General features: G+C 34.8%; 1 long non-coding RNA gene across 1 annotated transcript; it reads left to right on the top strand.

The window, feature by feature from the left end:
• Nucleotides 1–6,876: 6,876 nt before the first annotated feature.
• On the top strand, nucleotides 6,877–7,864 carry LOC122194964 (uncharacterized). Its single transcript, XR_006184841.2, has 2 exons — nucleotides 6,877–7,017; nucleotides 7,161–7,864. It is a non-coding gene; the product is annotated as an uncharacterized LOC122194964 (long non-coding RNA).
• Nucleotides 7,865–14,523: the final 6,659 nt, after the last annotated feature.

The following is a 14,523-nucleotide window of genomic DNA, read 5'->3' as shown; positions in this document are numbered from 1 at the left end:
CATACATCACATGATTCAAATCATATGATTCCAAGCTTTTGTCCAATTGAAACTTGGGTGATGGGAATCTTTCCTTACTTAGAAAAGTACGACATTACCATAAAACTACATAACTAATAATCAAATCCATTTAATATTGCTTATAATAGAAACGTACAGACATAAATTTTCATAATTGCCATTACAAGGAAATATAAATAAGACAAAATCAAAATTTATTTTATTGCGGAAAAAATACATCCTTACAATGCAAATGAAAACTATGCTATTACATATTGCTAAGAAATTTATCATAACTCTCAGTAGCAACTCAAAAATCCGATCATCGAATCCATACGATGATAATCCATTCCTTCGCGATCAGACTCAACTCGCTCTTTCCTTGAAGCTTCCTATCTTTTCTTTGATCCTTCAAAACATCAAAATGTAGTCTTATCACTTCATGTATTAAGAATCTCCAAATAGGAACTTAATGGAGTTAGATAGTGGATTTAACCTGAAGAAGAGTCATACATCTTGACTCTCCCATCTCTTAGATCTCTCAGGTAGTCAGGACAGCTTTGTAACCAATGCCCCTTATTTTAGCAGTAGAAACATATGGACTCTTCTGGAATGGTACACAGGACTATATCAGACTCAACCTTTCTCTTACGTAGAGAAAACTTTTCTGGACTTCCAATGTTGCCATTGCCCGTAAAAGGTTGGGATATTGATTTATCAGACAATTTTGCTCGACCAGTGTGCCAAATCATTTCTGATTTAGCAGCAATAAGCAAATAAGTCAAATCAATAAGGGTCATGTCGTGGTCAATCATATAGTACTCTCTAACGAATTTACCATATGATTCGGGAAATAATTGAAGAACCAAGTTAACAACCAACTTCCTTGAGACATCGACACCCAACATGCTTAACCTGTCAATGTGTAACTTCATCTTTAAGACATGTTCACACACAAACTTTTCATCTTTATGTCTTATTGCCAATAGGGCTTGAGTGACCTTGAACTTTTCAAGTCTTTGAACACGTGGGTTGGGGAGAATTACTGGAGGAGGTGGAGGAAGTGAAGCATGATTTCCATTTCCACAGTCCAATCGTGGAACATCATCTTCACATGGAAAACGTTTTCTAATGGATTCAGGAAGACCATAGTTGTCAGACTTTGACATCTATAAAACTGGAGAAATTCAAGTTAGTTGATTGACTCCTTAATAAAACACCAAAATGAGATATTAAGGCTAGGACCCAACACAATATTCTACAAACTGGAAGAAGGATGCCGTAATCCAATTTGCAGAATATTTGAAGGTAGGTAAATGACGATTTACGAATTTCCACCATGAAAAACGAAAATAAGGTTAAGTTTTAAATGTATTGAAAACTCCTAGATCTTTTGAGACTCATTGAACTTTTCAATGGCATGTTTAAATCTCGATATGCCCCTCGATTTGTGACTGGGATGTTGAGGATCACAAAACAGGGTGTGAATAACCATGAAAATATACATGGTGCCCCCAATGTTACAGTCACCTATTCGATATGCCGGTTAACCACACACGCTCCACCAAACTATGAAAAAGATCGAGTCACCCTTTGCCATGTTTGCTTAGAACCCAATTAGTGTGCCAGTTAACTACACACGCTCCGCTAACGTCTTAGCAAGGATACAAAGTGTAATTTCATGGAATTACATCAATTCACTATTGCCTAAAGTAACTAAGATTGGGAATTCTGTAAAACATTTAGTTACTTTAATATTTATTATACTTTTAATGAGGAGCGGGTTTGCACTATCCTACCCGTTCGGCTAACGACCCTCCACCAATCAAGGAAGCGATAGGTGAAAGTGGACACCCATTAAACGACCATTTTATAGGCCATAACCTTATACCACCCTTATAGACCGGCTTCGTGAATGATGTCTACTAACGATAAGACTAGCCGTTTAAGTATACATATATAATATTAGACTTTTAATGTTATATATAGTATAAGGGTGTATTTTACACTTTTAAAATACTAGGTGGTTTAATTTTATAAATTACACTTTTAATTTAATTAAATATAAATCATATCATTTTGGATTTATTAACTCTCTTTTAATTATACTTTTAAATAACTTAATAAAACAATAATGGTGTAAATTGAACCTTTCAAAACTAGGGTTTTAGAATTTGAAATTTCAAAAATTAAACTTTTAATCAAAAATTTTAAAATCCAAAAATTGAGGACAAATTTTGAAACCTTTTAAAACATTAGGGTTTAACTATATAAATTTCAAAAACTGTAACATTTAAGTTCAAACTTACTAGGTTAAATATATGACTAATAATAATCCTATATTATCCAAAATTAACCAAATCCATCAATTTTGATGAAGATAGCCATTCCAAACATAAAAAATCAGTTTTAGGCAAGAAAAACAAGTTTTGGAAGTAATCCTCAACAAAATCTGGCGGGAAAATCGAAAAATCCGGCAACAGACCCTTGGACTCATCGAGTCCACAATGGAAACTCGTCGAGTAGGGCTTAGTCGTCGAGTCCATTCATGGACTCATCAATTCTGTCCGTTAGAAATTCTAAAAATCGATTTTAAAGCAAGCAATGAACAATTAAGCATCAAATACACCAAACAAACAGCCTTGGCTCTGATACCACTGATGGGTTTTGAGCGCTACATCATTCCTATGGTGTACATGCAAACCCTAAAGCTTTGGATCTAGTTTGTGTAATGAATCATGAAATAATCATCCAAAGCCAGAAAGCCTAGATCTAGCATACAATAATCGATATTATCATAATAAAGAGTTTTAGATCTTACGTTTGATTGTTATGTAGCAACAACAATATATTCCTTCTTGTAATTGGCTTCTGAAACCTTAGTGTCACAAATGTCACACCTCTAAAGGCTCACAAACACCAAGAGCAAGATGATGACTTAGGAGAGAAGAAGGAGGAACCAAAAACGTCCAAGAAACTCCAAGGAATGCTTAGCCACGTTTTTGGGTGCCCTAGGGGTCTTTATATAGTGAGATTATTAGAGTTTCGAACTAGGAAATCCTAATCTGACTGCTTAGGCCCTAAGCAGCCCATAGACTCCCTCCTTAGAGGCCTTGGACCAATTCTCATGGGTTTCCCCATAGATTCCTTCCACTCCATCCTCTATGGAGTCTATTAGCCTAATATCCAACTATCACACAATTGACAGTTTTAGCCCACTTTATTTAATTAATGTCTTTTAGCCACAAAATTAATTCTTATTAATTCTTGACTAATATTAATTAAACAATATGATTTCTCTTTTAATATATTATTCATATAATATATTAATAAATCATAATTAATCTCTTTCTCCACAAATCATCTTATCAAGTTGCTTTGGTGAAGGCAACCCAAAAGGACCAATGCTCACAATCAGGTCAAGTACATACTAATATATTTATGGACTTAGACACTAATCCAATAGGTCCAACATGAGCTGTGAGACCGGAGGATCCTCACTGAGACACTTGACTGGAGTGTCCACACCGAGCCGTGAGACTAGAGGGTCCTCACCGAGACGCATGACCGGAGGGTCCATGCAGAGATATCACCATGAGAGGCTTATTATTTGTGTATGTGGTATTTTGGGGAACTCACTAGGCTTTGTGGTTACTGTTTTGTGTGATATGTGTTTCAGGAACTTCTTAGGACTGCGGGAAGTCGTCGGCTTGATTGTACACACCTGTTCGAGACTACATTTGAGGATTCTGGGATGGTAACATTTATTTTGTGGATTGTGTTCGACATCGAGACAACTGTGGTTTTTGAGAAATATAATATGATTTTTTATGTGTGTTAAAAAAAATGAAAATTTTGGTTTGAAGATTTACAGTGTTATAATTGAGAGTGCCCTTGACATTCTGCAGAATCCTTTTTACTAATGTAAAGTGGTGTTCGATTGGAGATTGGAGGAATTGACTTGCTTGATTGACAGCATAACATATATCTGGCCGGGTGATAGTCAAGTATTGAAGAGCTCCGACCAAGGATCAGTATAGATTAGAGTCGTGTAAAGGAGTGCTACTAGTGGAAAATACATCATTAGTGGCAAGAGGTGTCTCAACCGGTTTGGAGTCAAGAAGACCTGCCCGGTTTAAAATATCATAAGCGTACTTACCTTAACTAAGAAACAAGCCATCGGAGGTATAAGAGACCTCAAGGAAAAGGAAGTAGCTTAATTTGCCAAAGTCTTTGACAACAAATTAATTTTTCAAACGAGTGATGTTGCGAGCAATAGAGGGCTCATGATTTCCTATTAAGATAATGTTGTCGACATATACTAGAAAGTATAGAATGCATGATCGACAATGAAAAATGAAGAGAGATGTATCGGCTTTACTATACTTGAGTCCTTGGATGACTAAGAAAGAGCTTATCCATTGAAACCAATCCCGCGGGGCTTGACTAAGGCCATAAAGAGCCTTGTTGAGACAACAAACACGGTTGGGATGACAAGGATCAAGATAGCTTGGAGGTTGCTCCATGTATACAGTTTCACGAAGATGACCATTTAAAAAAAGCGTTCTTAACATCGAGTTGGTGAAGGTTCCACCGATTTGTGACAACCGAAGATAGAACAATCTGAATAGTTGTGGCTTTAACAACTGGACTAAAAGTAAGAGAAAAATCAAAACCCAGAATTTGGGTGAAACCTTGTGCTACAGGGCGTGTTTTATGGCGATCAATGGTACCATCGACATGATATTTTGTGCAAAATACCCATTTAGACCTAACTACGTTTTCTTTTTATGGACGTGGGACGAGTGACTAGGTTCTATTTTGATGAAGTGCTTGGATTTTTTCAGTCACAACTTGACGCCAATGGTCAAATTTAGCAGCTAATTAAAAACCCTTGGGCTCCATGGCAGTGAACAAAGCATCATGTATGTTTGTTGGATAAGTAGCAAGAAGATCAAGGATATAACGAGGTTTAAAAATACCCATTTTACTTTTGGTGTTCATGGGGTGCACTAAAGGTAAAATAGGAGCAGGAGGTGGTGATGGGTTTGGTGGACTAGGCGATGATAGAGGTCGGTATGGTTGTGGCGACGTAGGTGAGGATGGCTGTAGCAATATTTGAGGGGTGTCGTTGTCAGGATATGTAACAGGTGAAGGATCATCATGCAAACACGGAATGCAGGGATTGGGTGGTGGAGGATTGTTAGATGGTGTAACTGTTGTGGGTGCATGTGATGTTTCCTTTGTTGGTAAAGGTGGTATATCATCTGAATAAGAGCTTAAAAATAATGTAAGAATATTTGTTGGTGTTGTGTTGCTTTCAAACGGAAAAGAGATTTCATCAAACTTTGTGTGTCGAGTAATATACACTGGAGAAGTTGTGGGATCCAATCATTTGTACCCTTTGTATTGAGTGCAATAGCCAAGAAAAATACATTCGATGCTTTGTGAAGCGAGTTTGTGTTCCGCATAAGGTCGTAAGTAAGGAAAACCCAACATCCAATGGCTTTGAAATTATTGTAGTTAGGCATGGTACTAAAGAGAATTTCAGATGGACATTTATGTTGTAACATAAGTAGATGATTAATCGTATAAGTTGGAGAGGAGAAGACATTGACCCAAAGGTTCGCGAGAGCATAACACCAAATAGCATAACAAGACCTATTTCTGTCAAATGGCGATGCTTGCATTCTACACGTCCGTTCTACTCTGATGATACCATGTGAATGTGGGATAAACGTTTTGCCCTTGGGTATTATTGAATAATGAGCTAGAATATATACGAGAGTACAACACAATTATAGTAGCTATACAAGGTAAACTGAATAACTAATATAAAAAAGAAATAAAGCTAATTTATATATATACTGATTCTAAACTACATGATGAAGAGTTCTGGCTTCTCATTGGCTGTTCAATTTTTTTTCTTGGGTTGTTGTCTTGATTGCCTTATTAAATACTAGTTTATAACCCGTGATAACCACGGTTATAAAATTAATTAAATTTTCATATTAAAAAATCAAAATTATTAATCAATTATTTTAAATAAATTATTACTTAATATATATTCTTTTAGTTATATAAAATTATAATCGTTGATTTAAATAAATACGTGAAGTTATATCATTTTATAATTTATATTAATTTTATTTTATTGTTTAATCTAATGTTATTAATTTAATATAATTAAAGGGATAAATTTTAAATTTTGAAATTTAAAATGAAGAATCAATTATTAATTTAATAAAATTAGAGTGAAAAAATTAAATTTTGAAATTTGAAATTGATAATTAATAGATTGACAAGTGGAATGATATGTGATATATAACATTAATAAGGGGTTTTAATTATATGAAATTTGTGAGATTAAACATATTCTTTTATTATAGTAGGGATTTTACATGTATTATAATAGGGATTTTTATGGTGGATCACAAATGTCTTATTTTCTTAAACTCCCACCGGTTATCTTCACAGTGGATTACACATGGCTTCATTTGTTAAACTCCTTTCTACGTGTTTGTTTTCGTTGTCCTTCGTTTTTGCCACTTCCACTTTTCCCACCTTCTGTATCGCTCTTTTCTTTCGTTCTTTTTAGGAGGATCTTCGACTTTCTTTGCTAGTTTGTCTGCACCCATCTTCTTCCGTTGGTGTCTCTTACTGTCTTTTCCTTGCAAAATTTTCGTTTCCATTGTAGCTTCTGTCTTCATTCGTGTTATTTTTTGCGGCTTTGGCAAATACCATTTTCCCACGTGTTTTCTCTTTTCCCTTCTACTGGGTCTTTCTTCGTTATATATATATATATATATATATATATATATATATATATATATATATATATATATATATATATATATATATATATATATATAAAGTTTATGGGTTTTGGCTGTTTTCGATGGCGATGAAAGTGGTGACAATAAAAGAAAGACTAAAACCAGCGGAAGATCTTAAGGCCTCCGATGCTTCTGGAGTTCATCAGCTTCGGTTCTTTTATCACCAATTTATGCTCCTCAGGTACCCACCAAGTGTCTGAATTTTTATTATTATAGAAATGAGCCCTAATTCTTTTTCTTTTATTTCTTAATTTGGAATCGTCGATTTATGCTCCTTCTACCACCGATTTATGCTCATTCGGATCTTCCACCACCGATTTATAGATGGTCAGGCATACGGCAACCAAAAACCTTTCACCAACATGAAGAAACCACCATAGCCATTTGTAGTTGATGTAGTCATTGAGATTCCATTCAACCTACATCGTATTCTCTTCCAGGTTTCTTTCTTGAACATCTTTTTTATCTTTATGATGACTTGCAAGCACATCCACTCTGTTCATGTGTTGAAGAACTATGTTTTAAGTAACTTTTGTTTAAAGGGAACTGTTCTTCTAAGATTGGAACAGATGCCAAGAAAGCTAACAAAACCAATGAGATACTCCATCTATCCATTTGCTGCCGTCAGCTTTATTTTATGTTAGAAGAGCAAGGAATGCTTTTATAGATCCATTATTACCTCGATTAAATCCCAAAAGCAGTAATGGAGGCCCTGTAATTCCCTTTGAAGTTGAGGTTGGTGAATGATGATTGACTGATTTCTCCATGAATAGTTTCAAGTTCACAAGTTTGAACTTGATATTTCAGGTAGTTGCAGCTGCCCTGCATTCGCGAATACAAAGGTTTGAGTATATGTAATTATCTTTCAGTTTACAGCAAGATCACATTTATAAATTATAGGGTTGATGAGAAGCTTTTCCTTTCTGTATGTATGTGTGTATTATCCTTGCTTTGAAGAAGTGAAGGAGAGTGTTTACTAAATATTGCTATTTAGCTAAAACTAGTAAATAGCGATGTAGTTTCAGTTTACACATTTTTTTTTCTGTTTTTTTATATTTCTCTAGCTATTTCTTTTCCAAAAACATAACAATATAGGCGTTAGGTGCATTTTCCATTTTTGAGAGTGAAATGCCATAAATAGCAATGTAGTTTGAACTTATACCTAATTTTTTTTATCCTTTTTTGCAATTTAATTTAATTTAATTTCTATGCAAAAAAACAAAAATACATTTCCAATTGGTTCAATTTCCAATTTTTTGTTGTAAATGTTGTAAATAGCATTGTACTTTTAACTTACAGCCTTTTTTCTATTTCTATTAAATTTGTTTTAACTTTTTTACCCTTTGGCAAGCATAACAAACCTTGAGACGAATATTGACTGTAAAACTGATTGATGTTTGCATAGAAATCAGTTGAGATTTATTATTGTGCATATTTTTTTAGGCGTTGCCAAAAGGCAAGTGGTTTAGCTTCATGGATTGTAAGAGAATTCATTATGTTTTGAAAAATTTGCCATATCTAAAACATTTTAAACTTTGTGGCTATTTTCTGTTTTTTATAAAACATTATGAAATACCCTGCAACTGCATCACCCGCAACGCGAGATTCTTTCCTAGTTATGGATAAGATTTATCTCCAATACGCTTTAGCCTAAAAGAAACCGAAACAACTAGATTAACTAACTTTAAAAAAATTTATAAACCAAAGATTCATTCATAAATGAAAGCAAGAAACAAAAACCACTAACTAGTTTTTTGACTAGTGTTATACACGTCTTGTTGACGGATTGACCCATGTAAAAACAAACATTATATCCTTGACAATTTTTCTTTTGTATGGACTCGATTTCAATCCAAATATTATTAAATGTGAAACAAATATTAACATTAATTGACAATTTTTCTTTTGTATGGACTCGGTTAGTGGTATTCGGTCCGGATTATAGGTTTCAGTTACAGCCTATTATTTTTTGGTTTTTTCGGTTCCAGTGTGGAACCGGACAGTTAGTGGTATTCGATCCAGTTTTTTGTTCTTAGTTACGGCTTATTATTTTATGGCTTTTTGGTTCCTGTCTGGTTTCGGTTGGGTTTGGTTCCAATTACCTTCTTAGATAGCACATTTCTTAGTTGGACCCAACCGAACTAACCGGTTAGTTTTCGGTTTTTAGTATACGACTTTTTTGGTTTTCGGTTTTTCGGTTCCGGACCGATTTATATGACTAAATGATTATAAGTTTTTTGAATTAAACAAATATAAAATTAGCTATTTCAATTTTTTTTTCTAGCCCAACGGTATCTGGTTTTGCCCTCCCTCCTTGATGTCGATAGTTAAAATCCCGCCCGAGATATATGTGGAATTAGATTTGCCTTCAAAAAAAATTATTTAATTGATATTATATTAATTCTTAAATAAATAATAAGTCATATCCAAATTAATGACTTCGCAACTGTTACCAAGCTTCTTTAGATAGCTATATATTTATGATAGAACTTAGTTATCACGGTACAACGAGTGAGAAGACAAACCGACAACAAGCTGCGCCACTATGATTTTTTTGTATATGGTAAAATCAATTCTTTTGAATACTAAATCCATAGACAAGGGGGTATAACATTGTTATGCATGATTCATTGTACTCTATTAAGAAGTTACAATGCATCCGGCGCGAGAAAACCAAGCATATCAAACACAAATGATATGTACACGTGTTCATTTTCCATGCACGATTTCTTATGTTTTGTGAATTTGCATGTAGGAGCTTTTAAAGAAGCTTGTCCTGCCTTGAAGCCCCCAATCCTTAAGACCACAAGAGGGGATACCTATGTAAGGTCAACACATGCATGTTTTTCTCCAACCTATCAAAAAATCAAAACATCAGCTTCTATTACAATGTTATATATATATATATATATATATATATATATATATATATATATATATATATATATATATATATATATATTGAAAAACATAATTAAACACAACTCTTATAACCGATCCGATGTCCTCTATCGCAAATATTTAATGAAGAAACTCATTTTATGGTTCTCAATTCTATATCATTGAAAAAATAACTTTATAGTGTATACTTACTTTTAAGATTCAGTTTAAGATTGAAATGATTTATGCCAAATTATATCAAATGATATATTATGCTTTTTAACTATATATTTTAATAATTCTCATAGGGGTCGGCTTTACTTTGATTGAAACTAAGAAAGGGCTTAGGGCCCAATGTAAGATCCCAAATCCTAGGTATAATATTCATATGTATTTTTATGAGTTGATTGAGCAACTCGACGAGTTGGATGCCCCAACTCGTCGAGTAGAGATGGATTTGGCCGCGTGGCTTTTACGACCAACTCGACGAGTTGGCGCTGTGAGAGGAAAGCGTAATTCTCCGGGGCCGGGGCCTATTTAAAGGACCTTAAGCCCTCATTTCCGCCTCACCAACCACCTTACTCCCCTGTGTGAAACCCTAATCGTCCATATTAATATAGGAGAGAAAAAGAGCTAATCTTTGGGCATTTTAGTGCACTATTGGAAGAGAAGAGAAGAGTATCAAAGCAAAGAACGGGAAGGGACTGTTGGAGGCGGTGTTTATCCATCTGTAGCTTCTGTTGGAAGGCAAAAGTCACCACCTTGCTCATTATATTGATTAGATCTCGTTGCTAGGAAGCTTTTAGGGTTTTTTCCACATTTCTTTCAGACTTTGAGTGACTTGAGCTTGGTAAAAGATTGAGACTTATGATCTGGACCTTGTGAGGTCCCTTAATCCCAAAGGTCCAAGCTTTATCAAGCTAGAGGAGACTTTTGTTGCTTAGGACCCTAAACAAAATTTCTTTTGGCACTTCAAGCCCTAAGTGCCATGCATCGACGTAAAGCTTGCAACTTTACGTGGTATCTCAGCCTTGGGAGGCTAAATCTAGAGTTTGAGGTGGTAACTCTACCTTAAAACGACTGAATGAGAAAAGGGTCTGGAGTGACTCGATGAGTCGATGAGCTGAATCGAAGAGTCGGCTTGGGTTTTCCTCGATGAGTCTGGACATGATTAACTCGACGAGTTGATGAGACAACTCGACAAATTAAGTTGGATTTTGGTGACATTGCTGAAGGAACAAGGGGACTCAACGATTCACATAGATGCACTCGACGAGTCAGGTCAACATGGATTGTTGACTTCTGTTGACTTTAGGGTTTGGTCAAAACAGGGATGAATAGACCATGGAGGGGTAAAGTGCTCTTTTACCCATCCCAAGAGCTAGAGAGAGAAAATAGTATGGTTTATTCAGAGTGATAATTTAAGTGTTAATTAGAGATTCTTATGACATGTAGGCAGGGATTAGACCATTTTAGGGGTACACGATTTCTTCGCTTACTTACGAGGCGAGTCTTCTCACTATACATACCTAAGTGGTACTACTGAGTCACCAGAGGGTCATATTGTTGGGTTTTGAGCATTCTAACACTCCTATGGTGTACATGCAACCCTATAAACCTTGGATCTATGTTTTCTCTATAATACATGCAAATAAGAACTTTCCAAGGCTTTAATCCTAACTAGCATATTATGAAGTTCTTATACTATAAAGTACTAGTTAAATGACATACCTTTTGATGTATCTTGATGTCTTCAAGCTTTAAGAGCTTAGCCCCAATAGTGTGGAAGCCTCAAATGGAATCACAAATCACCAAAGCACCTTGGAAGACTGTAGAGAATATGGATACTTGGTTCTCTCTAGTGAAATTGGCTAGCCCTTCTTAGTGTACCACACTAGTGCCAATTTCACCAACCAAGGACATCTTTATATAATGTGGAGGATTAGGGTTAAACCCTAATACCCATGACCTTTCATTTCCTAGGATCCATGGGTTAAACACTCCATGGACTATCCATGAAAGCTTAGCCCAACCTAAATGAACTTGGCCCATTCCATATATATAAGAGTCCATATTTAATTAGTTCCTTTTGATCACTTAATTAATTATAAATTAATTCTTGATCAATACTAATTAAATAATATGATTCCATATTAATATATTAGTACTTATAATACATTAATATTAATCATAAACATACTATTCTCAAAAGATTATCCATATAAATTGTGTTAGTGAAGTGCAACCCAAATGGACCATGCCGGGTCGGGTCAAGTACATACCAAATATAGTTATGGACTTAGACATTAATCCAACAGTCTCCCACTTGGATAAGTCTAAAACTATTATTGCGTATGACTTCAAACCTAACTGGCAACCGTAGCTCCTAAAGCCGTTGTCGAACTCTAATCTTGTCAACGAACTTGTCCATTAGATAAGAGATCATATATTCCTCCATTCTAGATATTATATGGACTGAGACGTGGATTATAATCATTCTCTTTGTCCATTTGTTGTTTCCCGATTTCCAATTTATGACGACTGACTAATTGAACAAATCAAATCAGTCTTGGCCCGGCCGAGCACTTCCATTTGTCATCATCAAATCATCGAGGGGCCCACGGATATCGCTTTTATCCCGAAGGTAAAAGGAATGGATAAACTTCAACTCATATGGCTTGTTCTACTACTTGTTGAATCATACACAAAGGCACGTTTTATAACACCGAGTTACCGAATGCGTTTTCATGCAATCAATGTACAACTAACTCATAGTAACAACTCATATCTCTATGTTTGAAGAATATAAGATATTATCATCTCATGATCACTCGTGATAAAATCCATGAAGTGATTCCAATGAGCGCGGGTTGAATCCAATACTCAGAACTTATGAGCACTCATGAGTGTTGTAGCCCTTTGTCCAACACCTTAGACCTCTACAAGCCAACCCATGACAGTCTTAATTCATATCTACTTCCAACATATGACCGACTGTGGATGGTTTAAATAACTTAGTCATTTCGGAGGAATAACCCAGTTTATTCGGGAAGTCAGAACATGCAAAGTGAAACACAATAATAATTGAATCCAATATGGTATCAAAACCTATGAACATAAATAAAACACCTTTTATTTATCACCATATGATTACACATTATTCATTGTATACTGTTTTAGCTATCAACCTTATTCTTGAATCTAAAAAAATAGTTGTCCCATGCTCCAAGCATGTACACTATGTTTTCTAAACACTAGTCATGACACACACCAAGTATGCATACTATGTTTGTCTATGATCTTTACTTTGTGAACTAGATCAATTGAACATAACTTCAATGATTCTCTTTTCACACTCCCAAATCCTTACTGCAAATGCAAGAATTCCAAATTCATGCCATTTACTGAAATCTGTCAAATTCTAAACTTATATGCATTGAACCTCTTGTAATGACTATGCACAAAGTCAGAAGGACTTGACAACAACCATTACAGACCATTCCAAAAGAGATCAGCTCCTTGGGAACATCCTTCTTGCATTAAGTTTCCTAATCTTAAACAGATTAAAAATTCTAACTTTGAAACATTTTCAGATTCTATTTTGACTATCACTTCTGAACAAGAGTTGCCTCCTAACAGATGATGTCAATATGGTCCTTCCAGAATTATCACTATACTTTCAACTGTCTTTGAGCAACCAATCTTTGGTTAACCTTAGATTGTCCCCGACAATTGTTTAATCGTTTTAGTCATATCCAGTTCTAATCCTTTTCCCTTCTTAATGCCCCAGGCATTGGGAAAATTTTAGAAAGGATGAATATGGCACATATAATCGATCCTATATCCGAAGCATATGGGAAACGATTCATGATGTCTCACATAAAGACTAAACCAGTCTTTTGCTATACTATTACCATTTCAATTTTCCAAGTTCTCATAATTCAGATTATGAAAAGGGATGTCGTAATCATAATCGAATTTTAGAATGCAAATAATGGACCCATATACAGAATTTCCTTATGTTGAGCCATTCCAACATGAAATTCATATATATATATATATATATATATATATATATATATATATATATATATATATATATATATATATATATATATATATCCTTGTCTAAATGATTAAAACCTCACGATCTAAGCTTATAGATTTGAGATGAAGTATAATTTCATCTCCCTTAATTATAGCAAAACAACCCTTTTTCCCAATTGAAACCTTTTGTTTTCTATAATTAACATTGCTAGCTTGCAATACTTATCATAATTATCATGCTCCCACTAACATTATGATTATTAGCATGACACTTATGCTCCCACTAGCTTTGACATGTACTCAGAAATCAACTGGACTTTTGGAAATCAATACTTCATTGACTTTCTTACCAAAGTTCAGATTTCTGATACTAGATTGTTTTGATAAAACTTTATCAAAATCATACACCTTCCCTTAGATAGCACACTTGTGTGTCTAAACAATTATGAAGAGGGATGCCGTAATCATAATGGTTAGACCTTTTTGCCACTTCTCACAAGTCCAGGTTAGTGTGTCGGTAAACCACACACGCTCCACTAACGACTTTGAGAATGCAAATATCACAATTGCTATCTTAGCTAAAATCTACTTAGTGAAAGTGTTTCCTCACCATCATTTTCATGAATCGGAGAGAAACCTTATGACACTTAGATTTAATGGTGTATGTGTTCTTATCCATGTGAATTGTCAAAACCATAGACACAAGACAAGGATAACGACAAATCCACACTCATATGGATTGAACTTAATCTTAATTTCT

Source organism: Lactuca sativa, chromosome 7, assembly GCF_002870075.4.
Source record: "Lactuca sativa cultivar Salinas chromosome 7, Lsat_Salinas_v11, whole genome shotgun sequence".
Taxonomy (NCBI): Eukaryota; Viridiplantae; Streptophyta; class Magnoliopsida; order Asterales; family Asteraceae; genus Lactuca; species Lactuca sativa.
This window is presented reverse-complemented; position numbering and strand designations above follow the sequence as displayed.